Raw genomic sequence first — 27639 nt, 5'->3', positions numbered from 1 at the left:
CGTGTCCTGGATACCTACATAATATTTAACATACTTAATTTATGATAGTTACTGAAGGCTACCACTATTATTTTAAACTGTTTTACTCAGAGAGTGTGGCTTATCAGCACAAGCCTGCGCTGCTGTGAATGGGATTGAGGAGCTCAGCTAACAGAGGCTACTTAGCAGCAAGATGCCTCTGTTTTCCATGGAAGATTTCCACAAACTGCTCCAGAAGATAGTAGTACTGGAAACAAAAATTCATCGGCTCAAAGTGAACGTCGAGATAAATGGACAATATGGGAATGAAACTACTCTGCCGATATCCCAAAACATGGACAGGGAGCAGGCTAACACCAAGCTAACTAGCACCACCAAGACGTGGCAGGAGCCAGGTGTAAATGGGAGTAAATCAAACAGTCCTCCCTGGAACTCTCTTGGTGCAAAGCCAAAGCACAACAAATTGCCTCCCTCAAATATGGGAAGACGGTTAACAAGCAGAACCCAGCACCCGGAGATTCGGTATGACACCAAATGGCCTGCACTGCCATCATACAGGAATGTCTCTTCAACCCCACTACCACGGAGAAAGCAACCATGGACCAAGGCAACAACAAAAACTAAGAGCAAGCCCCAAGATGCAGGGATTCTAATAGAGAACAGATTTGCTCCACTTTCACAGGACCCAGACTCCCCCAAAGAAGGCTCATCTCCCAGGACCAGAGAAAGGTATGAGGCTAAATCGAATGCTAAAGGGCTACAGAGAGAGCTAACCACTGGGCCTCAAACTCTCATATTGGGTGATGGAGCTGTGAATGACATAAAACGCTTTTGCAGTAAGAAAAACACCAAAGTACTTTGTTTTCCCAATTACATGGTGTCTGATGTCTCGAAAAAGATCCTGAAGATTGCTGCTGAGCATCCGACACTGAAATCGCTCATCATACACACAGGAGCCCTTGATGTTGTGAAACAACAATCGGAGGTATTAAAACGAGACTTCATGGAACTGATAAACAAAGTTCAGTGTTTAAATACTGAGGTGTTTTTCAGTGGACCTCTGCCAACAGTTCGGCGAGGAGATGAGAGATTCAGCAGGCTGATGATGCTAAACAGATGGCTGAAAGATACATGCACTGCTCAATCACTGAACTTTATTGACAACTTCAATATCTTTTGGGAATGCAGGCACCTCTTTAAGGCAGATGGATTTTGCCTTAACAAGTCAGGAGTACAACTGCTAAGCTCCAACATTTTTTATCATCTGCGTCAGGCACCAGCAGTCTTTGTCAAGGACAAGGGACAAGACAATCCAAAACAACGGATAAGACAGCGCTCTGGTGAGGGCGCTGAGATAAGGACTGACAAAGGAAGACAGCGGACTCAGAAAGAACCTGCAGAGTCACCATCTTCACCCCAACAAGTGGATTCAGCCACAACAACACAACACCAGGAGTCTCCCCTAGCCCCAACAGCCCGAAAAGGGGAGTCTCCCCCAGCCCAAACAGGAGACTCCCAACCTTCACCCCCCCAGACCCCACCCAGCCCCCAACTCTCTCCAGTCAGTCTTGACTCCCCATTCCTGGATTTCCCTGACAGGATGAAGAGCTTCGGAGTTGGAATCCAACTAACACCACGCCACGATCCCATATTTTCCCTCATTAACCTCCCACATCGTCCACCCCTTCCGTCCACCCCACCCCCTCCCATTCCACCACGTTGGAAGCCACCTTCAACCAAAAGTCACCGAGCCTCCCCACCCCCTCTGAATCATCATATCATTGAGTCTGACTGATATGTGCCGGGTCCAGGCTACAATACTGATATCAACAATGTTCTTCCCCAGGAAGAGTCAGGGCCCTATGGATTTCAGGCAGCCTTTTCAATCCCTGTGGTGACGGGTTACAGAAAAGTGATCAAACTGGTGAGAAATAAAAAGGGTTCAATTAAATCTACCAATCTAGTGAATACAGCTTGTCAACCTCAAAACTCACCAGTGTTTCCTGTTATCTCCACAAGGTTAGCTCTACTCAATATCAGATCACTAGCCAACAAATCCTTGTTAGTAAATGACATCATTATGACCTATAATCTAGACTTCTTACTTCTCAGTGAAACATGGCTGACTGAATGTAGCTGTGCTACCATTCTCAATGAGGCAGCACCAACAAATTTCTGTTTTATGAATAAGTGTCGAAGTGGTAAGAAAGGCAGGGGAGTTGCTGCCATTTTTAAATCTATATTTCAGTGCAAGGAAACTATATTTGGTGATTTTAGCTCTTTTGAATATCTCTGTTTTTTAGTAAAGGGGGACCCAAAAGTTCTCTTCCTAATTATTTATAGACCACCAAGATACCCAGGAAAATTCTTTGATGAGTTTGCTGAACTGCTGTCAGTTATCTGCACTGACTACAACTTTTTTATCATAACAGGGGATTTTAACATTCACATAGACAATAATACGGACACAAATGCCAAAGAACGTCTTCTTGACACTTTTGGCCTCTTCCAACATGTGAAAGGGCCCATACACACCCGAGGCCACACTCTGGATTTGGTTATCTCTAGAGGTGTTGACATTACTTCTGTTGATATCAAGGACTTTGCTCTGTCTGATCATTTCTGTGTGTTCTTTGACTTACAGATAACTCCAAACATTCAGTTACTCTCTGTGTCTGTTAGGAAAAGGTACATAAATGAGAATACCAGTGTTAGGTTTATGGAGGCTATAGCCATGTTGCCAACTGTGATCGCAGAGACAGTTGATGAACTCCTGGATAAATTAAACTGCAAAATCTCAAATGTCATTGATACCATTGCACCTATTAAATCTAAGATGACCTTGACCAGGCAAAAAACACCATGGAGGAACACTTTGCCGGTAAAGGCCCTGAAAACAGAATGCAGGAAATCAGAGCGTAAATGGAGAAAAACTAAACTCCAAATTCACCATGACCTCTACAAACAAAGTCTTTGTAATTTTAACCATGGGTTATTCAAGGCTAGACAGCAACACTTTACTGAAATGATTAATAAGAACATCAACAACACTCGTGCTCTGTTTGCTATGGTTGATAAGCTTACAACCCCCGAAAAGAGAACACTTTTCCACAGAAAAATGCAATGAATTTGCTTGCTTTTTCAATGAAAAAATTAAATCTATAAGGCTAAATATCAACACAAATCAGCAAAATAATACAATCATGCAATCCCCAAAATCACCTAGGAATAAATCAACTGTAATGTCAGAGTTTAATACCATTGACCAAAAAACCTTAGAAGAAACAGTTCAGCATCTTAAAACATCGACATGTTGTCTGGACACAATGCCTTCTGACTTTTTTAAAACTATTGTAAGCTCTGTCCAAACAGATCTGCAGCAAATAATAAATTGCTCACTTCAATCAGGCACATTTCCTAAAGCCCTAAAAGTAGCTACCATCAAGCCACTCTTAAAAAAGAGAACATTGGATACTACCCTTTTAACCAACTACAGACCCATCTCAAATCTTCCCTTTATAGCCAACATCGTTGAGAAAGTGGTTTTTAATCAACTCAGCAACTTCTTGAACTCCAGTGGACTCTTTGACAAATTTCAATCAGGCTTCCAACCTCATAACAGTATAGAAACAGCTCTTATTAGAGTGTTAAATGACATAAGGTTGAACACTGACTCAGGCAAGGTGTCAGTTCTGGTCCTGTTGGAGCTCAGTGCTGCGTTTGACACTGTGGATCACAGTATACTGTTGGACAGGTTGGAAACCTGGGCAGGACTCAGCGGGACAGTCCTAAAATGGTTCAGGTCCTCTTGGAGGAGCGGAGTTATTTTGTGACCATTGGTAGTTATCAATCTGATCGAGTGGCTATGACATGTGGAGTTCCTCAGGGGTCAGTCCTTGGACCCCTTCTGTTCAACCTGTATATGCTGCCTTTGGGTCAAATTCTGCAGAATTCTAATATCAACTACCATAGTTATGCAGATGACACACAAATATATCTCGCACTGTCTCCAGATGACTGCAGTCCAATAGAGTCATTGTGTCACTGTTTAGAGCAAGTCAAAAATTGGATGAACCAAAATTTCCTTCACTTAAATCAAGAAAAAACTGAGGTCATTGTCAGTAAACACCTTGAGTCACTGTCTATAGAAACTAAAGACAAAGTCTGAAACCTTGGCATGCTGATAGACTCAGATCTGACCTTCAACAGCCATATCAAATCAGTCACCAAATTGGCCTTTTATCAACTTAAGAACATATCCAGAATTAAGGGTTTCATGTCCCAAACTGATCAGGAGAAGCTGATTCATGCTTTCATCTCCAGTAGACTTGATTACTGTAACGGTCTTCTGACTGGACTCCCTCAAAGAAGTATCAAACAGCGGCAGCTCATTCAGAACGCTGCAGCTCGAGTTTTAACCAGAACAAATAGATCAGATCACATCACCCCAGTTCTGAAGACCTTACATTGGCTCCCAGTCAGCTACAGAATAGATTTTAAAGTCCTGCTACTGGTCTACAAATCACTGAATGGTTTAGGTCCAGAATACATGAATGACATGTTAGTAGAGTATAAACCCAGTAGAGCTCTGAGATCTACTGACTCAGGTCAGATAGTGGAGCACAGAGTTCAGACCAGACATGGTGAAGCAGCATTTAGTTGTTATGCTGCACACAACTGGAACAAACTACCAGCAGAACTGAGATCAGCCCCAACTGTAAGAACAGAACAGCTCAGGGTGGGCGGCCATCTGCCTCGACCGGTTGGGTTTAGGAGAAGATAGAAAGAGGGGGAGGGGGAGGTGAGGGGAGAGAAGAGACAGAGAGAGAGACCAGGAACAGCTGTGTCGGTAATGGTGTTAGCTGAGCTCTTTTTAAGAACTTAAAACTCTATCTATTTTCTTTTATTTTACTTTTTTGCTCCTGCTTTTAACTCTGTGTTTTCTTTTGTTTTTATGCTGTTTTATGCTGTTCTTTTTTGTCTTTATGTAAAGCACATTGAATTGCCTTGGTAGGAAATGCGCTATATAAGCCTTGCCTTGCCTTACCTTGCCTTTAGTTTCTAACACAGCTGACCCACAGTTTTTGTGACAAACAACATCATAATCTTTTCTTTAAAAAAAAAAAAAAAAAAAACACCACAAAAACTGGATCAATCCCTCCCAAACACAGTCTCGACAACATGGAACATGGCATATTCAACTCACTACATAGTATTATTCAATTGACACTCTTGGTTGTGTTTATTAAATGTGTAATGTTTAATTCTGCATGGAACAATCTCATGGCACAATACATATCTTCGAGTTGAACCACCCACCTCAGCTGGCTGAGCAGTTTACACTGATATTTTGGATTGGCTCATTAAATAAAATCCTTCCCATCAATACTCTGCTGTTCATTTTTCATTACAAACACTTATGATTCAGCAGTAGTAGGAAACGAAGATGTCACAATGTCTGTTGAATATGTATTGGCTCCTGTGTCTTCCTGTGAGAGATACTGTCCACTTTCTTTCCTTTCAAAAGTAGAAACATCCAACTCAACACAAGTTGAATTGGATGTTTCTGACCCAGCTCGACACACCCCTCCTGCTGCGAAAGACATAATTACCAGAGGCTGTAAACTTGACACTTCTTTGAATGGGGGAAATGATGGTGTGATTATGTCCACAGGAGACTTCCACATCCAACCTCAAATCCTTCAGTCCTACAAATTATTGTGAGAACACACAACGGGGAGCATCTGCCATTCTCCCTGCCATCCAGCTCCCAACATGGAGGTGGGAACCCATTTTGACATTAGGTGGATGACCCATATCACTGACTTTTAGCCATTTTCTCAGATGAATGAGATAAAGGATGATGCTTCTCTGTAATTTGTGAAATTGGTCAATTAAAAAAAAGTTTGAAAGTAAAGTTTACTTTTCTCATATATATTTGGAAAATTCTGTTCAGTGAACTTCTTTTAATGTGTTGATCAATGTCTTTGGTTTTGTTGTGTGGCACTCTTTGCATCATGTTCATGTTGTTCAATCAGAGATCTGATGTCTTATACAATCTGGATTTGATTTGTGTGTGTGTTTATAAGTGCTAACTGCCGTGTCAGTCACTTTATAGTCCATATCTCTACATCTCAGAAATCCCCCTCATCAATCGTAATGCGTGATATCAGAATTAAACATCTGGCTGGTCCTCCCATCCAAGCTGTTTACACTGTTTTTGATGCTTCGCTTTAAGTATCTTGTATCATGTATCTAATGTTTAATATACAGCTTAGACACACCTTGCCATCTGTGTGGTTGCCTTTTTGGGAATCCATACATTATTCTTCTCTGCTGTGATCCATATTTGTTAACATAATACAACCGAATGATGTTAACACAATTTGTTCCAATTACTGTTTGAATTTAGACTATAATAAGTGTAATTTTGTATTGTTTAAGTCATATACAGTATACACTGCAGCTCTTGGACTTAGATTTCTTGATTGGATTCTGGAGTAATGCTTTGTTTTCTTACATATGAACAAACACAAAGTTTAGAAATTATGTCTCTTGCAGGGGAATTAGGACAATGCACCTTGATACAAACAAATCTGTGCAACTTTCCAAAATCAGATTTCTCAGTTCTAAATTGCTGTGGACACAATAGCAATTTCAGGGTTGTTCAAGTTGAGACGGTGCAGCAGATCTCTGAGGCTTGTCGACCTTTATCTCAGCAAACATCAGAATCCCTATACAAAAAAGCAGAAAATGAGCTATTGATTTTCCGTTTTTCTTTTTCCCCCTCACTTTCTTATTCCCCTCCGGTATTGTCATTCCATAGTCTAAATGAAGGTCAGCATTGGTTTCCTTGTCACTGCCACAGAGATTCACAGTAGAAATATAGCAATCTCTGTTTTTGAAAGAAAAGGTCTTGCAAGACAGAAGGAGGTTGCTTTTGTCTTTAGGGATTAATTGGCTCAATAAAACTTTTCTCTCTAAAGCAACACAGTTCAGTTCAATTTAGTATATGCTAGATGAGCACACACATTGTATGAGAATATAAGCAACACATGCACACACATACACTGAGAACACAATATGTCTATGAAGAAAAACACAAGACGATAAAACAGTTTTGACTCCTAATGCAATTTTTAGACAAAAAGAAAAGGGATTGGAACAAATGTGTGAAATCAAAGACATACAGAGCCTTGACCTTTGCCCATAGTAATGAAAGGGGCATTGATTTTATCAACTGCAGTGCTTGTTTTAAAACTAGGTACATTCAGTATAATCAGACTGTAAAATCATGCTCTGCTACATCACAGATGAGGAGCTTGTCTGTCCTCTCTGGCTCTGCAGGAACTGAAATGACAGACTGAACTGGGCTGAGCTGAAACTCAGAGTCTTTCCCTTTAGGACGAACCTCTAAATTTACATTAGATTGTAAGATCAAATGATTGTTACCTGTCTTTTGTCCTGATGTGCCTGTAAATCCTCTGAGTTTTCTTACGACACTAGAGGACAATTTGGGAGATTTTGGATCTGATTCACTGCTTCGCTGACATCATCTTAATGTTATTGACTAGATCTGACTCTCCCTGATTTCAAATTATTAATATCAAACTTTATTGAATTTTATGACCTGATATCCTGTGGTGTGAACGGAACCAACCAGGAACAGAATATGATGTTTTTCTACCCAGCAACTGACAGTAACTTTCATAAAAGCTCAGAGCACTGTAATATTAACTCAGTACAACTCACATTCACTCTTTAATCGACCTCTGTATAAGAGTAATGTTAGCTTGTAGGATAAGCTTGCACTAGGCCCTTTGAGACTAACAATAAAACTTTACAACTCACCCCCAGCTTTCGCTACAAAATGTATGAGTCTTGCTGATTCCACCTCTCAGCCATGACCTCATCCTGTTTTTTCTCACATTTTGTTTTTCGGTGCAACCAGCTCACGATGATGGTTCACTTCTATGTGTGTTTTGCTCTGAAGTCACGTTTGATCAGGCGGGTTTGTGTGAAATCCCAAGTCCCTGGAATCATTACTCTGAAATATACACCAAGCGCTCGGTCCTGCGTCTGATCTGAATCACCCTTGTGATTAAATACTAAAATCCTGTCATTAAGTTCGTGGTCTCCCGCGTTTTTAAAATCAGTTAAGATTTTAAAATCTCTGATGTGCACTGAGCCTAAGTTGAGAGAAAACGTTTTCTTTAGCTCATTCATACCCATAATGCAATGCAACATTACATTTGTCCCAAGCTCGTTTCCCTGCAATTTGATAGTTGGTGGCAGAGATTCTCGTCATGATTTTAGGTACATTAGCTAAAACATTTTCTTAGTGGCATCAGTGTGTTTCACTTGGTGTGCTTCATCTCGGCTCATCACCTCCCCAAGGTGAGCACGCTATCTTGCCAAATCCAACTCTGTGTGTACAGTGCAGAAGCATTTTTTGCATATTCTTCACACTTGTTTATGGTTTACTGAGCAGGTCACTTCCCCTGCTTGCTTCAACAGCTGCTTCAGTGATGACCCCCCCTCTTCCTAACAGGGGTTGGAAGACTACTTGTGTGCTGCTCCCTGTCAAGCTCTCCTTTGCTGGTGAGGCCTGCTGGTGACCTCATGCACAGCCTTTACCAGGCCCATATGAATAATTTATCATTTGAATTTAGCCCAACCCTAACATTTCGATGTTTGATGCCCACAGGCTTTGGCTTTAACAATATAGATAGTGCTCCTTTCCTCTGTGCATCATCAGATAAAGTCTGAAAGCACAGCTAGGGCACTCCATATCAAAACCATGGATATCAGGGATGCTGTATGTTCCACTAGATTCCACTGTTCTATTAACTCTTACTGCAGAATCTCTGCCCATGCAATTGGATTTTATATAGGTTGCAGACATTTGATTTGAAAATATTGTGTTCTGTCAATAGAGAGATAAGATAAGATGGAAATTTAATAATCGCCATGGGGACACTGTTACGGAGTAAAATAGCAACAGGATACATCAGAGAGAAGAAAGCAAAAGAAGTCACATAAACACACACAAAAGATTCAAAACAGAGAGTTTCACCTCTAGAGCAGGTTGAGCTGGTATCTGTAAATTATATGAATCAGTGTAGCATAATATATAAAATACAGCATTAAGAGCAAAACAGCAGCAGTAGTAGCTGCAACAGAGCTGTGAGGGACGGTGCTGCTGTGTTGTTGGACAGCCTTTTTGAGCATTTCTTTCATACAACCTGGATTTAAACCTCAGCCCCTAACTCCTAAATTTATAGACACAGAGCACACAGCCTTGAGCTCAGCTGTTGGATTAAACATGAAAAGTAGTCTGGTTCATAGACCTGAGTCTCCTCTAGACTAGTAGCCTCTCTCATACAGTGTCTCTTTTTTGTCAGTTCAGCCTGGCTTGTTGATGTACATGCACAGGTACTTGTAGGTCTGCACCATCTCCACCTCTTCACCCCAAATGATGACAGGTGTCAGTAGCTGCTCATTCTGTCGGAAATCCACCAATGGCCCCTTGATCTTACTGACATTTAGCTGCAGATGGTTCTCCTTTACTCCACCAGACACCCACTATAACAAAATCATCAAAGAACTGCTGGAGGGTGCATGATCCAGAACTGAACTTGTAGTCAAAAGTGCAGTGAGGGAATCATGAAGGAAAGTGTATTTGTGTGTATTTAAGTGGGTAGTCTTTGTTTCTTGATGGTCCATACAGCTAAATGCATTTACAAACAACCTGATGAGAAACATTTTATATTTATAGCATTCTGTAGCTCATTATATCACCACTAATCAAAGAGCACAACTTGTTTATTGCCTTTTCTTTTTGCACTGTTTTAAAATTATTTTTCACACAATTTGTTCAGCATTTAACTTTGCATTTCTTAGGAAAACACATTACTGGGACACCACTGAATGCTGTACTTTCAAACAAAACCAGGGTGAAAGAAGGATAAATTCTCCACCTTTGTCACAGTTAGTTCTATTAAATATACAGCTCACCTCACTAAAACCTTGGATGACTTTTATCAATCAGCAGTTCACATTATATAGGCAGCTATTCAGCCTATCTCATACAAAGATAAAATTCGATTGATTGAATATCATCTCTTGAACCAGCAGGCTCTTGGCTGATATAACGAAGAAGAAATTCTGTCTGCTCTCAAAGCATCTTGCTTGCATCAATATCAGGAAGCTCATGACAGGCTCACGTGGATTATTTTCTGTGTTATTCTTTATATCTAATAAAACTCACCCTTAATTTACTTTCTGAGAAGACTTTGAGGGACGTTTTCTAAAATGTTGTACTCTGGCATTTTCTCAGATCTGACTTTTTCTTCCCCCCAAGGACATCTCCTCCCGCTGCCAAGACCTGTCAGGCAGGAGCATCTCAGAGTAAAGGGGTGAGAGGACACCAATTAGAAAGCCATCCTCGGCCAAGAGAGCCAGCGGCACAGCTTGCCACAGGAAGTGGGATGTCTGACTTCCTGCATGGGGTCACAGCTGTTTGTGGGGAGGTTACCGCTACGAGCCAATACACTGTACCATTTAGCGTCTGACGAGGCAGGCCTCATTTGAATAGCAAAGAACCGTCTCAATGTCACCAATAAATTTACATGATTTTTTTCCTGCTACAGCTGGGATCAGAGCAGAGATTTTACCGGAATTAGGAGCGTCTGACAATGTCAAAGAGCAAGACCAGCTCATTTCAAGTTGGCCAGTTTTCAGATAAAGATTATTACTTCATTTAGGTACAGTTAGGTAGGATTTTAATCCTCCAGTCACCAATGTGTTAACACCATATATCTGTATGTACTATACATGTAAGGTATTTAAATTTTATATTACAATTAAAAAAGTATAAGGGGGGGGGGGGGTACTGCAGTTACATTGCATGCATCCTAAACCACTCGAACACCTATCCTCCAAGTTTTTGATATATTTCAAATAATACACTCTTGTTTATCTTATACAGGCTCTGTATTGGATTTTAGTTGGCTGTGCTATTATAAAATATGTGGAGTTTATTTGAAATTATGTTAGAATGTTACTATTTTTACAAGTAGTTCCCATCAGTGATTTATTTTATTTTATTTTATTTTATTTTATTTTATTTTATTTTATTTTATTTTATTTTATTTTATTTTATTTTATTTTCAGAGTAGTTGTTAAGTATCTGAAATAAGGCATATTTGATTATGGAAAGAATCTCTTCAAACAAAAGACAAGCAATCAAGTACAAAATCTCAAAGCAACTTCTCCAGTTCATACAAGATTCAAATGTCTTTACCTGAGGTGGTGAACAACTGGAAGCATGGCAGGGATGGGAGCGTGTGATTGGCTCCTGCTATGAGCAGCTGTCTAGAATGCCTAACCCAATTACATCCTCTGATCCCCAGTCACTGGGTTGATGCAGTCAGAACCATTAATCTCCCTGGCTGAGTGCTATGCCATGTGTTAACAGCCAAGACCCCTGCCTTAACCACCAATCCCCACCATTGAGGTTGAAAGTCATGCCAATCATATATCGACTCCTTTGACTCTGATGTCCCCTTTGGTTCACTGTGATTGTGGGCAAACCTCTGATGACTGTGGAGAATACATAATGTACAGTGTAGAGGAAACACTCTTTTCAACACTGTCAGCCTGGTATTTGTGGAGTGAGGTTCAAACAGGAGTTACAGTGTGTGTTTTTAGATCTGTGGTGCAGGTGTGTCGCGCTGGAGAAGGCATGGGAAGAGGGGGAGGAGGTCAAAAACATTTTCCGATCTCGGATGTTAACGACAAAATATCCTGGAGTTGTGTCAGGGACCAATTCCAACAAATCATTTTCAAAAGGGACAGTAGTAAACAGTAGAAGGTTTTTTTTGCAACTGCCTATTTCAGAGAAATGAAAGGCACCTTCAGCTCATCATCTACAAATGCCTCACTGGACAAAAAGAAAGAACAAAAGAAACAAAACCATTTTTCTCTCTACTTTGGCGTCTCTGAATTTTCTACCTATTTCAAAGATAAAGAAAACCTTTGATTTACACCTTTGATTCCCTGTCTCAACAATAGCCAATAAAAAGTTACCCATTGGATTGTTGTGACCTCTGACTGGCTTGTGAAACTGTGAATAATGCTCATAACTGGGGGAATAGAGAGCCAGGCTAATGTAAAATTAGGAGAAGTGCTGTAATCAGGGTCTGAATTACATGGACCTTCAGTTCCAGTTTAGTGAGCCCTTTTTGTTCACAAAGATTAAGGGAGGAGTCAGGCAGTCCTCCATTGTTCCTCTGAGAAAAAAAACTCATTTGCTTTCAACGATAAATATCTTTCAAGCATAAATCATGTCTCCTAATCCCTTTACCAATGCCACATAATGCAAATTGTCTCTCATTTACAGATCACACAAAAGAGACAATGAGGGAAGTTTGCACACAGAGCTCGCAGCACCGTCCTTCCTGCTGAGGAGCAATGGACTTTTACCCAAGATCGGATTACAGTGGTCTATAGGCTTTATCATGTGCACTCATGTTGCATCTGTGTTTGTACTGAATCAACACCTCTCACTTAATCTCAGTTTAATAGTGCCCATTGCAGCAAGGACACCAAGGATAGTTATTTTTATACTAGATGATATATGGAAAGGTGTGATTCTTTTTTTTTTTCTAAGTTTTTTTTTGTCTTTTTGAGCCTTTATGATAGATCAGTGGAGACTGACAGGAAAGGGGGTAGAGAGAGGGAAATGACATGCAGGAAGGAGTCGGACCAATCAGGAGTCGGACCGGTGACTACCTGCTAAGAGCTTCTTGCGTTCACATGGTATGCGCCCTAACCACTCGACTACTGGGCCGCCCAGGTATGATTCTTTTAATAGGCTAGCTACCATCAACTTTTAACTTGGGTCAAATTTAGGTCTGTTACACACCTTTCTACTCCAGTCTCCAAACAACATATGAGTCATTTACCCAAGGGAAGCAGGTTCAGCTCTGTGTGTGCATGTTCTCCATTTCTATTCCCATGACAATGGTGCCTTTACAAAACATGCATGCATCTGAAATTCTAAAGTAAAAGGGGATATGAAGAGGGAATAAAAATGATCCCCTGAAGCTGATCCTTCATCAAGAAAAAGTGCTTCAGATCATGCCTGGTTTGCATTTCTAGTTCTATCTGGCGTTCTCCTTTTGAAAAGCACCACAACAGACAGAAATGCAGGACAGCACCATCTACTAAACATTAGCTTTCCTAGAATATGAGTTGAGAATATATATCTTCAAAGATTACATATGACATCAGTGTTCGGGATGTATTTGCTCTATAGGAAGTTGCTGTCTGTAACATGGTGTGACCTTACCTTTCATACTAAAATAAACACTACAGGGCACACTGAGCATGTTTTATTGACAGCTCTTCACTGCATGATGTCCTCTCTGCCATAGCGTCTCTGAGAATAAAACACAAAAAAATAAAGCTTGGGTGATGTGCATTTTGTGTGCCAGCTAAATCCCTTTGTGTATCTGTCTGTGGCTGCATTTGTGTGTCTGTGTATTGTAAAAGTATATGAAAGGAGTACATTTGTGTGTGTGTGTGTGTGTGTGTGTGTGTGTGTGTGTGTGTGTGTGTCAGTGTAGCCTACAAGCAGGGGGCATGTCCTTGTAATATATTAGGATCAGTGTGTGTTTTGTTTGTGTCTGCCTATGTGTGTGTTTTAGTTGGTCCTGGAGGATCACATTGTTTTCAGAGGGGCCTGTGTGTGGTGGCAACATCTGCTTTGAGCGGGTGATCCGTCTCCTCTTAGCTGCCATATAACAAGTCATAAGGGATTTTATTCAATGAATGCCCAACACAGAGGGCTCCATCATAAAATTTACCATCTCACAAGGGCATAGTGGAGGTTGTTCTTTATACTTCCCACAACAGAAAACAGTTAATTGAACTGGTTTCTTCCCAGTAATTACTGTAAATAATGAAGTGTATTTTCTGTCTTGATCAGACAAAAGTCACTTTTCTTGTTGTAAGATTTTACAGTAAACAGTAGCTACATTTTCTGTTGCTAATAAGAGAGTCTCAGCCTATTTGGTAACAACGAAATATTCCCTGCTGCTTATTATCATTAGTGTCATCTACAGTTGATGTACATGTCAGCATGTTTGCACAGAACACAGTTTCACTGTCAGCAGTGCACTTTCAACACTGGCAGCATAGCAGGAGTTAAAAGTAAGCTTTCATCCCTTCTTTGGATAGAAGACTGTTTTTAAATGCCCCTGGCTTTCTTCCAAGCTCCTAGCCCCAAGCCTATGGGTCTAACAAGCATGATGCTTTGAGGATTGACTTGTGATTCAACCCAAATTTACAAGCTGATTACTATGCAGACACTGAGTCAAGTCAAATACAAAAATGCGCGCCTTATTTTTACCAACAATCTTTTAGAGAAATAAATGGTGCGCACGTGTATTTTGTATGTTTGTGTGTCTGTGTGAGCATGTATTTAATGGGCACAAGCTGAAACTTTGATGTAATTGATAAAAGAAGCTATTCCCCCTAATCCTAATGGCACAATTCCTTATGATCCTTTATGCACAGACTTGCAGAGGATCAAAGAAACAGAGTTTTGCCTCTGGCGATAAAAGATGTATTAAAAATGAAGGATATATTAACAGGATAAAAATCACGCAATTTATTCAATTGATAAGTTCAGCATTGCCTGTAGTTCACAGGCTATTTTCATCATTCACAAATAAAACTGCTCCTATAACTACTGAACCAACTGTCCTTCGTTATGGTTAGGAACACACACTTTTCTCTGTCTCTAATGAAATGTTTTTCAAAGTAAAAGTCACTGTGGGCGTGGGCTCATTACATCATCTGGCATATGTTCCCAACTGGATGATATGTGCAGGATACATATATAAACTATATCAGCATAATTTGGCTACGGTCTCTGCATGTGGTGATTTTTTAATCTGAGGGCTTTCATCACCCACGCAGACAAAGACTGATGTTAGACATGAACCAGCTGAGATCAGTGGTGAATTTCTCACTTTTGTAACAAGTTTTCTCTCCAGTTAGCACATGCTCATCAACACCAGCAAAACCGAATTTACCTTCCAAGAAAGTGCACATGTAAGGACAGAGCACAATTCTTCCTTCAAAGAAAAGTATAACTGCACGCCCAGAAAATAAATAGAAGGGGGAAAGATTTTAGTCATGATCACAATACATGCAGTGTGGCCATAAAAAAGTGGCTTCTATTGGAATTAAAGTGGCTGTGAGAGTGAAAAGAAATCACACAAAAGTCACACAAAAAGCCTGAGTTGTCGTTTTGTCTTGGTAGAGTGATTTCAGTGGCTGAGGAATAGAGTGAGACAAGTCCTGGTGAAATAGGGCGCTGCTCCCTCACAGGTGATCTATGGTTTGTCAGCGCCAATCAGCCTGGAATGGGAGAACAGTCCATTCATCTGCTCATGGCTTATTGAAGAGGGTGGGTTGCTTTTGAATGCCTCAAGCCCACAGCTCCTTCCAGAGGCACTATTGGATTGAACCTATTTATCTTCCTCTTTATCAGTTGAGAATGCACTTTTTGATTTATACGTCCATACGATTCTTCTCACTGTGAAGAATTCCCCAACATGCAGCGCAGGGGCCAGAGCTCCTGAACATGAGAAATAGTTGCAATGAATATGTCTTACTGACATCAAGTAAATATCAACAGGAGGTCTCTGCAAAACACATGTAAATAGCATCACCTCAGTAGTTCCTTTAGTACTAGACTTTAGTACAAGTGATTAAGATACAGATGATTGTATGCTGTGGAAAAATACGGTCTGTTAGATGCTCTGAAATGGAAACATATGCATATAACTTAGATTTGCATTTAGACAAGGTATTTCAAGGTCAGGAGAGGTTTCCAGTGTAGCACCATAATAGTACACATTACTACTGGTGAATGAATTTCAGAACCTCATACTGGTTGTAGGTGTAATGTTGATGCACCCCAGGACGTTTAAGATCATATGAATTCTAGTTTTACTACACAAAATCGGTTGAATTATCCCAATTTTATCACCTGAATGCACCAAAGAATCTTTACTCATTTCACCACACACTCAGTTAAATAAAGCAATACCTCTCACCACTGATATAATAAAAGAGATATTAATGCATCCCAAATTCTGCTGACTCACAATTTGTGGTTAATACACTGTTATATAATATGTCACTTCAGCCAAGTAATTTGGTCAAAGATGTGCTCCAACTGAGCTGATCATTCCCATAAAGTACAACTAGCCATGTTTTATTGGATGCCATGCCAATTCTTGTGGAAACCAGGGAGCTTATTAGTAATAATTTTGTGCTCCCCATTTTTATATTATGTACAGTGGGGTCCAAAAGTCTTAGGCCACATTGAAAATCTCTGATATTTTCACATAAACTGTTATACCATGTACAATCAGAAAGAAATGTTTAAGATTCTGCACTATTTCTGTGTCACTAACAAACTTAACTCCTTTGTACAAAAGGTCAATTTCAGATCTCCCCAGTGTTCACCTGTTTTAAACAGGGCTATGCCTCAAGCTTCCAGCATATCATTGCTTACTAAGCAGAATTATGATAATGGGAAATGGCATCTCAGCATCAAATCAAAGCTAGGCTAAAGGTGTCTAAGGGGACAGAATATGGAACTCTAAAACACTTTGCAGAAACTGGATCCATTGCATCAAAAGCACGAACAAGCAGACCAAATGTGACCACACCATCAGAAGATCAATACATCAAGCTGAGTTCCCTGAGAGATAGAAAAGCAACTTAATCACAGATACAACATTTGCTTAATAAAGAACACAAGGGTTCAATCAGAAAAAGTACTGTCAAAAGAAAGCTGTATTCTAGTGGTCTCAATAGAGTTTCTAAATCACCTCTCAGGAGGGAAAATATGGCCAAACTGTTGGGCTGGGTTAAGAAATACCAGCATTTCACAGTGGATGACTGGAAAAAAAGTCCTGTTAACTGATGAATCTAAGATGTCTGTAAGGAGACAGGTGACAGAATGATACCACATTGTAGCAAAACAACAGTGAAACATGGTGGTGGGAATATTCAAGTCTGGGGGTGTTTTTCCCACTTTGGAGCTGGACACCTGCAGCGAATTTGACTACACCACAACTAAAATCACCCGTCCATTCTTCAGAGACATGCTGTACTCTCAGGCTTGCATCTTTGTGGAGAAGGATTCATGCTGCAGCAGGATAATGATCCCAAACACACCTCAAAGCTTTGCAAGAACTACTTGAAGGCCAAGGAGTCCTCCAAAGTCACCTGACCTCACCCCCAGTGAACATTTCCGGGAGCACTGAAGACTGAGAAAAGCGAGCACTCTGTGACATTCAAATCATGCTGGGACAACATCAGGTTTTGCACAAACTGTGCAGACCATGCCAGCTTGAGTGCACACTGTCTTTAAAGCAACAGGGGGGACAAACCAGATACTAAGTTATTCTGAAATTCATGTATTTCTCAAAGATTTTCACTCAAATGATTAAACTGATCTTATGTTTTGTGATAAATATTATGACTGAATGAGTGTCGTAATATCAAATTGTTATGGGAACAAGTTTTTTTTTTTTTTTTATTTTATGAACAAACAATATACATATATATGAACATACACAAACAAATATATGTCCCCGTCCCCCTCCCTCATCATCCCTCCCTCTGGCAGCATCCCTTCCACCAAGCCCCCCCCCACCAACCTACCCCCGGGGTCTCCCATGGACCTCTCACTTGTAATTGATGACAAGGAATATGGCACCAAGTTTTCCTCTGTTCATGACCCAAGGATCCTGTTCTTTATTTGTGTTGCTGCATGTGCCCACATCTCCAAAGTGGAGGACCTGGCTTTATTAATTCAGGCTGTGGAAAGCTCAAGTAACACAATGTCATGGAAGTAAGTCAGCCACTTCCTGGTACTAAGATTGTGGGGGGACAACCATCTTTGGACTAGGAGTTTTTTCATAATATCACATATGAAAACAAATGCAAAATAAAAATGTGGTCTCCAACTTTTGGAACCCATTGTATATACAGTATGTTCCTTCAAAGACCTTCACTATACCTCTTCATTCAAGTCACACAGCTACTCATGGAAGAATAGTCTACTGCCATATATTTACAGTCCGGGGAAGGACATATTTTTCTGGGCTTGTATCACTCTGGTGTTGCTGATGGCTGGTTCATAGCTCCATGTCCAAACTGGTGAAAAAGACGCATCGTTTCAAACCGGAAAGCAGATTCAATTCTAAATCTAGCTGTGTCAGTGTACTTCAGTGCACATAAGACTCTGTCATGCAGTAATAATCATACATTTAATAAGAAACCTCCTATAGTTCATGACTTCTTAAATACATGGGGTCTTTAATTTTGCTAGCTGTCAGTTATTCATGAGAGGCAGCCTTGATCTTGCCATTGCAAGCAATAAAATTCATGGTTACAGTAGAACTACAGGCAAGGAAAATGCAAGAAAGAGAAAAGATTGTGTGCACATATGCCAACAGAAATAAGCACAATAATATTATTAACAGTAATGATGATAAGACAACAAGCTGTAGTGTAATTTGACATGGGTGTTGTGGGACCCACTGTGAAGTTGGAAAATTGATTAGCCAATGATTAATCAACTATCTTGTTAAATTTGATATCTGGACCTAACAGGCAATTGTTAGTTTGTAGGTCCACACATAATAACATAAAGTTTGGATGCACAATGCGTGGCTGACACTTACAGGGACAATTAGACCCAAGAGCATACCCAAATACAACAAAATAAAGAAATAGAAGCTATTAGAGGCTAGCTAGAGTGAATTTACTTCCTGGAATATCTGTTCCTTCTGTTTAACAACTCCAGAATAATAATGGTGCAAAACAGCCAGGGTTTGAATTATAACATTATTGCCATAAAACCTGGTTTTGGAAACAATTTCCCAGTGACATCTGATCAGAGCTATCTAGCTTTCGGTCAAATAATCTAATGATGAAACATATATGGCTCTGCTGAATGGAAAATCAGTCTGCTAAACTCTTCTGTACAGACCCTTGCAGAGATGAGGGAGGTGGTAATCTTTCTATTCTGATCTTAATGAAAGTCTTATGTCAGTCCTCTCAGTTTGGTGTCTAATGTGTAGACCAAAACTCATAATTATGTGTACTTTGAAAATGCTGTGGGCATGAGGTGCAGCCTGTACAAACCCACAATCACTTTTGAGAATGCCCTCTCAGGTATTAATAGCTAGCTTTTATAAAACTTGCATCAGATTTGGAATTTGTTTATTAATGAGATGAGATGTATTTTAAATATAAGCCACATTATAGTCAACTATATATATTTTATATGTCCTTGCTATGGGATGTTTCAAGCCAGAGGAAGAAAACCAATGAGTGCTAAAGTTTTATCAGTGTCATTATTGAGCTGCTGTGGTGAAAACACCTAGATCTTGTTGTGAAGCTAAACTGGTTTGCTGTGTATCAGATATCAGTTAGATAAATCCCACTCCACCAGAGCTGGCTGTTACATTGTGTGACATTAAATCACACCTCACCACATCTTCCAAATTTAGCCTGAGCGCCCTATGCTGCTCAGCACCAACTTTTTAAAGTAATTCAAAATTTCATCTTAAAAGAGTGGAATTTACTGCATTGCCATAAAAGCAAGCACTACCAGACAAGCACAGTGCATGTTCAGTAAAACAATATGAGATCATAAAGGGTGAACAATAATGCATCTCAGAGGCAGATTAAATGAAAATCAGGGAACCAATAAGGCTTGTAATAATATACTCTGACAGGCTGGCTATAAAACAGGGCAGACACTCTTACATCTCAGTATGGCACAGCAAAGGTTCTTCCTAGAAAGAAACATCAGTTCAGCAGAGTTAGACAAGACATGCAGTTTAAATCAATTATTGTCAGTTAATAATTGTCAGTTTTGACAAAGAGGATATCAATAGGTGTGTAGTGTGAGGTATAGAAAGGTAAAGATATGTTGCCACACAATCAAGTCATCAAATAAGAATTTGAGTTATTTGTGATTATTTGCAGTGATACAAAGGCACTGTGTTCCAGTACTGGATTTCAGAAGTGACAGATAAAGCCAGTGGCAAAGGCTTCGGTGTGGCATTGGGTTATTACAGTAAATACACAAGTCTTTGTGAAGTGTGATTATACCTGAATGTCATTTCATTCTCTAGCATAAACACAGACATTACTGAGCACATGAAAAAAATCCAATGTTTAAGTTCCAATTCAATAGGTTTGAAGGTTTCATCATGGACGACAAGTGTTCTCATGGAAGGCCTCTTCACACACTGCAGGACTGAGACAGAAATCCATGCAGTCTTTCTCTATCTTCATCATTCCATGCCCAGAGGTATCAAAGCCCTTCTCTTTGTTGCCATGGAAACATTTTACACTTTACATATTACATATCCTATTTTGACTTGTCTTTTTTTGTGCTTGTCTATCAAATAAGGCAAGAGTTTTGATAAGGAGTTTTGATGATCTTCAAGATGAGCCACTTACAACAGGGTTTTAAGAGCTGATGAACTGGGAGGCAGGCGTCCAAGAAGCCACTGTTGGACCTTGGCTTTGAGAATTCAACCTCAATTCAATTTTTCTGGCTGTTAAACAGCTCTGTGACGCCTCTCTGAATATAACACTGTGGTGACATAACTTTCAATCAAACAGGCTCCTAACAGGGAAGGGTATCATTTGGCCCCATTCACAGAGCATTTCTTGCTGATTACTGAATGACTCATCATTTTGTTGAAAATTGGCCATCAGAGCAATTGTACATTTTGGAAGTATCTGTGTATGTGTGTATGTGTGTGTATATGCATTTGTCTATCTTTAGAAAAAAATACCTTTACAACATGTTACTGCAAACTTTCCCAGCTGAAAAAATGAATGACTGATGCTAAAATATGAATCTCATAAAACACACCTGGGAAAATGATCACGGCAACATGACCCACGTGAAATCTTTTTTGCCTTTAGTAAGAAGCTAATATTGGGATTTATGACATGTCCTGAGGCGATGTCTCAGGCTGATTGGATGGTACTAGTTACTCTTTTGGTAAGTCACAGATTAAATAAATACCAAATACAACAGTCCAAACCACTGACTGCCACTATCAAGAGAATCAAAACGATGACAGGCAGAATAGTCCTGATACATCCCATTGGCAGATTGGAGCATTTAGACATCTGCTACATCTCTAATATCTGTGCACTTGCTTGTCATGGATTTGTTTTGCCAAAGGTTTCACTTATCACATCTATTATTCCATTCTGGTTTTAAGCTGCATCAAGAAAAAAAACATGTCATTATACACTGAATCAAATTACTGGTAGTAATGTGAGAAAGGTGCAACTGCTGCTAATTCCACTGAGAATCAGCACCTCATTTGGAAGTGACACCTTTCAATTCATTGTTTGCCATTCAATATAAAACAATGAGCAGTGACTCAAGCATAAAAGCTCCCACAAGTCTTGCTCTATGCTATTGAAGGGCCATATCATAAAAACAATAATAAAGTGATAGTTCAGGCTACACTACGATTTGGGGTAGTGTGAGGTACTTATCTATAGTCAGTGTGTTACCAGCACTAGATTCAGATCAGTGTGCTCCCAGTTTGGAGAAGCACCGGGAGCACTGAGCTGTGTGCTGCTGTGGATGGGCTAGCAGAAAACATGTTTTAGCCACTTTGAAATATGCCCACAGAAAGAGCTATTATCAGTTTGAGTGTTACAACACTATATTTTGAATATTTTCACCACTCTATCTTGTCGTTAAACAGCTACAGTTTGTGGACCATTGAACTACTGTATCACTATTCACAAGCGCACCTACAGGTAATACAGTGACTATAGATACAGTCAACATCTCACACAACCCCACGTCAGATAACCCAAACTATCACTTTAATTGTCAGACCAGTGTCTGTGACACTGGACTTATGCTGACAGAGAGCCAGAAAGAGGACTCCAGAGTATTTATTTTGTAGTCTTTGGTTCTTCTATTGGTGGCCAATGCAGCCTTAGCTCATCAGTGTTCCATACAGACCTTTTTTTTGACCCATCACCTTATTTCAGTGTGCCCCTAAATGTGGATGTCAGATGAGTTTGTTGAAATATATTCAGTTTTGAAGCCCCCATAATCACTGTTCTTCCAATTAGAGGTGCAATCCCTCGTTTAAATCACTATCTGGATTTGGGTGAGAGAAAGGGAAAATAAGATGGCTTTAATGAGGGTATGGCAGGAAGAGAATTTGGCTCAAGTTAAGGCCAGGAATTAAATAATGAAGGATCTGAATCTTTGGATGAGAAACCTACACTCTCCAGACTAACTAAAAAGCTAGAAATGCTTACCTTCACCTGGACGTCAACCATATTGTACAAAATGTTTGTTTTTTTAAAAAAGCTGCTCAGTCACAGTAGCGCTCTACAGCTTGGACAATAAGCTTTCCCCCTCAGCTGAACTCTGCCTTCATTTTTAAAGCTTTTCTTACCAAAACTCTTTCAAAGGCTTTGATAAACTTTTCCTGAAACCTATAAAAGTAATTCAATTGAATAAATGAATGTGTAAATAATTGCTTCTGTGCATTTTTGATGGAAAAATCTTTAACAATACACAATCTGGTGTATGTGCTGTCTCCAGGACATAACAGTTGTTTTTCTGGTTATTATAATTTTTTCATTCCTTTTTGTTTTTGTTTTTTTTGTGATTTTTATTCTGCTGCTTTATTATTTTATTCTGCTGCTCACAAATTTTATTTGATGAAATTACCTGCTGCTGTAAAAACAAAACTACAGTCAAAATGTCATGTTCTCCTTAAAAGATAAAGAAAATCAAATGGACTTCAAAGTGGAATCTGTGGACTCTGGAAGGATAAAGAGCATGTGAATATTACCAGACAATCATTATGTCCTATATTTATTTAACAATTTTACATGTGCATCTACACCAAAAAAAAAAAAACTTCTGTATGTGCCACTGTTGGCAGCAAAAGAGGCCTCAACTGATTTATACATGGTCAAGAGACACATGCTGTTAACAGGCGGGTACAATGGACCAGCATTCACTTGCTGCTTTAGCGCAAACAGCAGTTTAAGTCAAATCATGACTGACCATATAAATGGACAGTAAGGTCATGCTGGATTAAAAACTGACTGCTGCACAAAGGACCAAGCAACAAACGTTTCAGAGCCACCTTACGTGAGTGGCAGTAATTTAATACAGCATACAATTCAATGTAAAGAGAACAAAGTCACACCTCTGAGTTAACTGAGTTTCTCTCTTCTTTGTTGCGGTATCTGGTCTGGCAGCGTGTGCATGTTAGTGAATGTGAGTCCCTCCTGTTAAACAGTTGGCCCTCCCCATCTTTATAAACTCTCAGTGACCGCCCACAAACATGATGGCACGGTGCAGTACGCAGTGTTCAGGTGAAAGGACCTCCAAGAATTTCCTGGTTTTCGTCTAAAAAGCTGCAGCTTGACTGAGAACAGGCTTTTCTTCTGATGGTACATAATGTTTCATGTAGGTTTTCATTAGTGTCCGGCTGCAGGAACATGATAACGTTAGTTGAATGCTGTTACAATATTAGAAATGTGGTCAGCAAATGTTGCTATTGCTAGCTGGCTAACTCAGCATTACCATGGAAGATATCACAGCAGTGCTAGCGTGGGCCAAAGCTTGATTTTTTTGTGTGTTTTTGTTTGCTGGTTCTAATTTACACAGGGCAACTTTATTCAGTTGTGCTTCTTGTTATGTTTTTAGTGGCCACTTTCAATCCAGCACATGAATGGTAGACTCCACCACTACCATGTTGAAAAATAATATAATGAATAATCACCAAATGTAACATTTAATGAATAATGCTGGAAAGGTTCTGAAGATAAATAGAATTAAAACCAAAGTTTGATTTCCTGAAAATCTTAAGGATAAAAACATTGTCTTGGTATTTCTTTCCGTCCTCTGCATATAACTACACAGTGATTCAGATACTATCCACCCAGTCATATGAAGTAAAATAGTAAGAAAATATGTGAAAACAAGTAGAAGTTTATTCTATTTTGTTCACGAAGGTGAACAGAAAGCTTCAGCTGAATGCTTCAGTATACTCATGTAATGCTTTTTTATCACGTTTGCTTGTTCAATACTGTTATTGTAGGTATCTCTTCAGATAAAATTGAATACTTAATTTTTTATGTCATTTTAAAACATTTTGAGAACTGCCTGACCTTGTCCAGTTGTATCTCTAGACAGATGATTCATTTTGAACAAAGCAGCAGGTTTAAAGTAAAGTCTGTGCCTGTGTAACCATGAGCCAGTGACCATTGGCGGATACTTTGTATTCAACTACTGCAAACTTCACACTTTTCACTCAGTAGATTAAAAAAAAACTCCTTCAACACAGGTTCTTCATTATGCAGTGCTGAAGGCCAAAATTCATCTTTACCTCAATCAAACAGGTTTTCATCCTACCAGAGTTAGAGACTATATAATACCATGAGAAACATTAGCAGATCATGTAATAATCAGTTCACAAGTAGACACTGATTGTATATGCATTACCAATATAGACATATGCTTCATAAAATTACATAATGATTTTTTCCAGAACTGTTCTAAAAACAATAAACTGCCTCTTTTGCAAAAATCTTATGTGAATTAGTCGTTTCTTCATCCATGAGATGAGGGTGAACATAGAAACAGGGTTCTACAGCTTTGGGGAACCCAGCTGGAGGCTAGATGCAGACCTGGGGATATTTGCAGGCAGGGGGTCTATTAACGCTTAGGGGAGCCAAGCTTGACAGCTCCTTACTCATCTGGGCCCCACAGGGAAGCTTGTTCTCGCTCCGGCGCTGTTGTGATGGTCAATACCGGTGCTTCCAGGGACACCTGGATGTGAGCTGGGATATTTGGTCATTCTAACGATAGTCCGACATCAGGGATTTGATGCAGTGTAATCCATGAGCAGGGTATTCACTTCTTCCTCTCCTTTTTTTGCTGATCTAAGACAGAGATCTAATAAAGGCAATGGGCCTTTGATAATTCATGTAAGAACAGTGCATGTAAACCTATGCTGAGGCTTATAGTGCAGTTGAGGCCTTATGTGTGCAAAGCAATATGCAGCAATCATGAAACCATCAAGCACACATTGTTCTCATTATGCAGAGACTGCTGGGGGCTACGGAGGTATCAAGGCAATAATGTCAGTACATGCCAGCTCAGTTTCGCCATTTCGCTCTGTATGTTACAGATGTGAATCAAGAACAATGAGGCAAGTGCTTGTTAATTGTACAAAGCATTGCTGTATGTTTCTAATGAAAAGCATTGCCTTGTGCTTGAGGTGCATTTGCATGAGAGTTTGCCTATTTGTATCATCATTATTACTTATTGGAGTTTGTGCATCATGTTGGTTTTGTTTTGTTGTTGTTGTTTTCAAACATATTGGTACATTTATACTGTTTTCACTGCAGGGATAAAAAAACAAAAAAAAAAACACAATTTATCTATTTACCCAAACAGAAGATTGGTATGTCCCTCTTTTTCGGTTGGCTGGCTAGCTAGCTGTTGCTGGCATACAACTGGTTTAAAGGTGAGGAAGCAGGGACTGGTTGTTGTCATGAAATTAAAGTGAAATAAACTATCTAACAAAAATTTTAGCAAAAAATATTATGAATAAAAACTAATGTTGACTTTTGATAAGTTATAAAACCTTCTTTATTTATTAATTTTCTGTATTTATTCGTACAATTATTTATTTAATAATAAGTTTGGATGTCTATATATGTATATAGTACCAGAAAGATGTTCTTTTATCTAAGTATTGCAAAAGTTAGTAAGTTAGTTAGGACAGCAGAGATACTGAGACATCACTGTATGTCCAGTTTCCTCACGGCACATTTGAAAGATTTGAAAGCTCTCAGACAATAACACCTCCGTCCAAGAAAAGCTGCCACATGACTGAGAAATATATAAATATGTTCCTATGTGCGCATTGTGTGCATACGTGTATGTGTGTGTGTGTGTGTGTGTGCACTGTTCAATATGTGAGTACACGTGTGGGTGATATTTTACCATTAGCCATTGTGGCAATTCCCATCTCACAATGGATTCAAAAGGGAGTTCATCTTTGTGTAATTCCAATCCATCTCACCGAACGGCTCCCAGAAAGCTGATATGCCTCTGAATATTTGCTCCCATCCTTATGTAGCTGTGTCTTAATGGACTCTGACAGCTGTGTGGCTATTATCGATGTCTCTGCAAAGCATAATGAAAGTGAAATCACTCCTCAACAATAGGTGGCAGCTAAATGGTGAAAATATTCGCCCACTCTGACAGGTTAACATGTATCAAAAAATTACGTCGTCATACCTAGACTGCAGTCATTAGTGAACTACAAACATCAAACTCATTTTATCTGAGACGCCTTATGGAGATATCTATCTCGTACATGTAATGAGCTACTGCTGTATAATCCACTGATTTTTAATGGCACATCCCTGGACAGACATTCCAAATTAAACCCTGCACTGAATAAAACAATGACGCCGTTTTTGTTACTAAAGTTGCTCATTTGTAAATTTCCTCCATATTTCACTGGAATGCAGGTGGCAGGCATTGAAATTCTGGGCACCTCCCAGCTATGGTCATCGTTAATTAAGGCGGCTGTGTTCTGACTTATTGACCCCTGTAGCTCAAGGGATTTTGATGGGTTATGGAAGAGCTCAAGGAATCTGGCCCATAGCCCAAGTTCTATCCATTTTGGTCATCTGCAGTGTTTGATGCATGGCAATTTAAATCCTCTCGTCTAATTAAATGTGATCTGCACTTGTGCTAAATGACTTTTTTTCTGCTCGCTGAGAGATATCAGCTGCCTCTCACACAAGGTGACATTACACTTTTCCATTATGCAGGATTATAGCAGATAGGTAGGACTTGGAGGATACAGTGTATGTATATAGAGGGCCGCTACCACACTGGAAGACCCTTTTTTATTTCTGGTGAATAAGTAATGGTGATGAGCAGACTGCCAGCCAGGGGGAATCAAAGGGATTTGGGGCTTAATTCACAGCTTAGCTACCCCATCTCTGGTGTCAGCACAATGCAAAGTTCAGTGCTAAATCATTAATAAAATAATGCCATCAGTCAGCCAACAGTCAACGTAAAAATGTTCTAATACCTTTTGTGGTCAGTGCTTGAACTCTGGGACACAGAAGTATGGAGAGAGAGGGATGAGTCAGTTCACTTTACAAATGTATGTATCATGATACACAATTAAAAACAAGACTTCTACTTTAATAACCACAAAAAAATACCCCCCACCTTAAGTAAAGGTGTAATTAAAACAGCTTATTAGAGGACATTAATCAAAGATCATGTATGTCAACAAACATTGCCATTAGATGTTTGGATGAGTCAGTGTCTGACAGAGGTAGACAGCATATGATGCTCCTTATCTTTATCTCTTGACATAAAAATAACAGCGTATTAACTAATGCATGCATTGCATCAGAAAATGAGCCTTTCACAGGACTGAAATTCTGCTTAAATGGACTGCACAGAATATGTTTTCATCCACATGTCAGCTGCATAAGAACGTC

The sequence above is a fragment of the Trachinotus anak genome, unplaced genomic scaffold (assembly GCF_046630095.1).
Source record: "Trachinotus anak isolate AG129_WGS33_773 ecotype Australia unplaced genomic scaffold, CSIRO_AGI_Tana_v1 ptg000021l, whole genome shotgun sequence".
In the NCBI taxonomy this organism is placed as follows: Eukaryota; Metazoa; Chordata; class Actinopteri; order Carangiformes; family Carangidae; genus Trachinotus; species Trachinotus anak.
Note: the sequence above shows the minus strand (reverse complement) of the source record.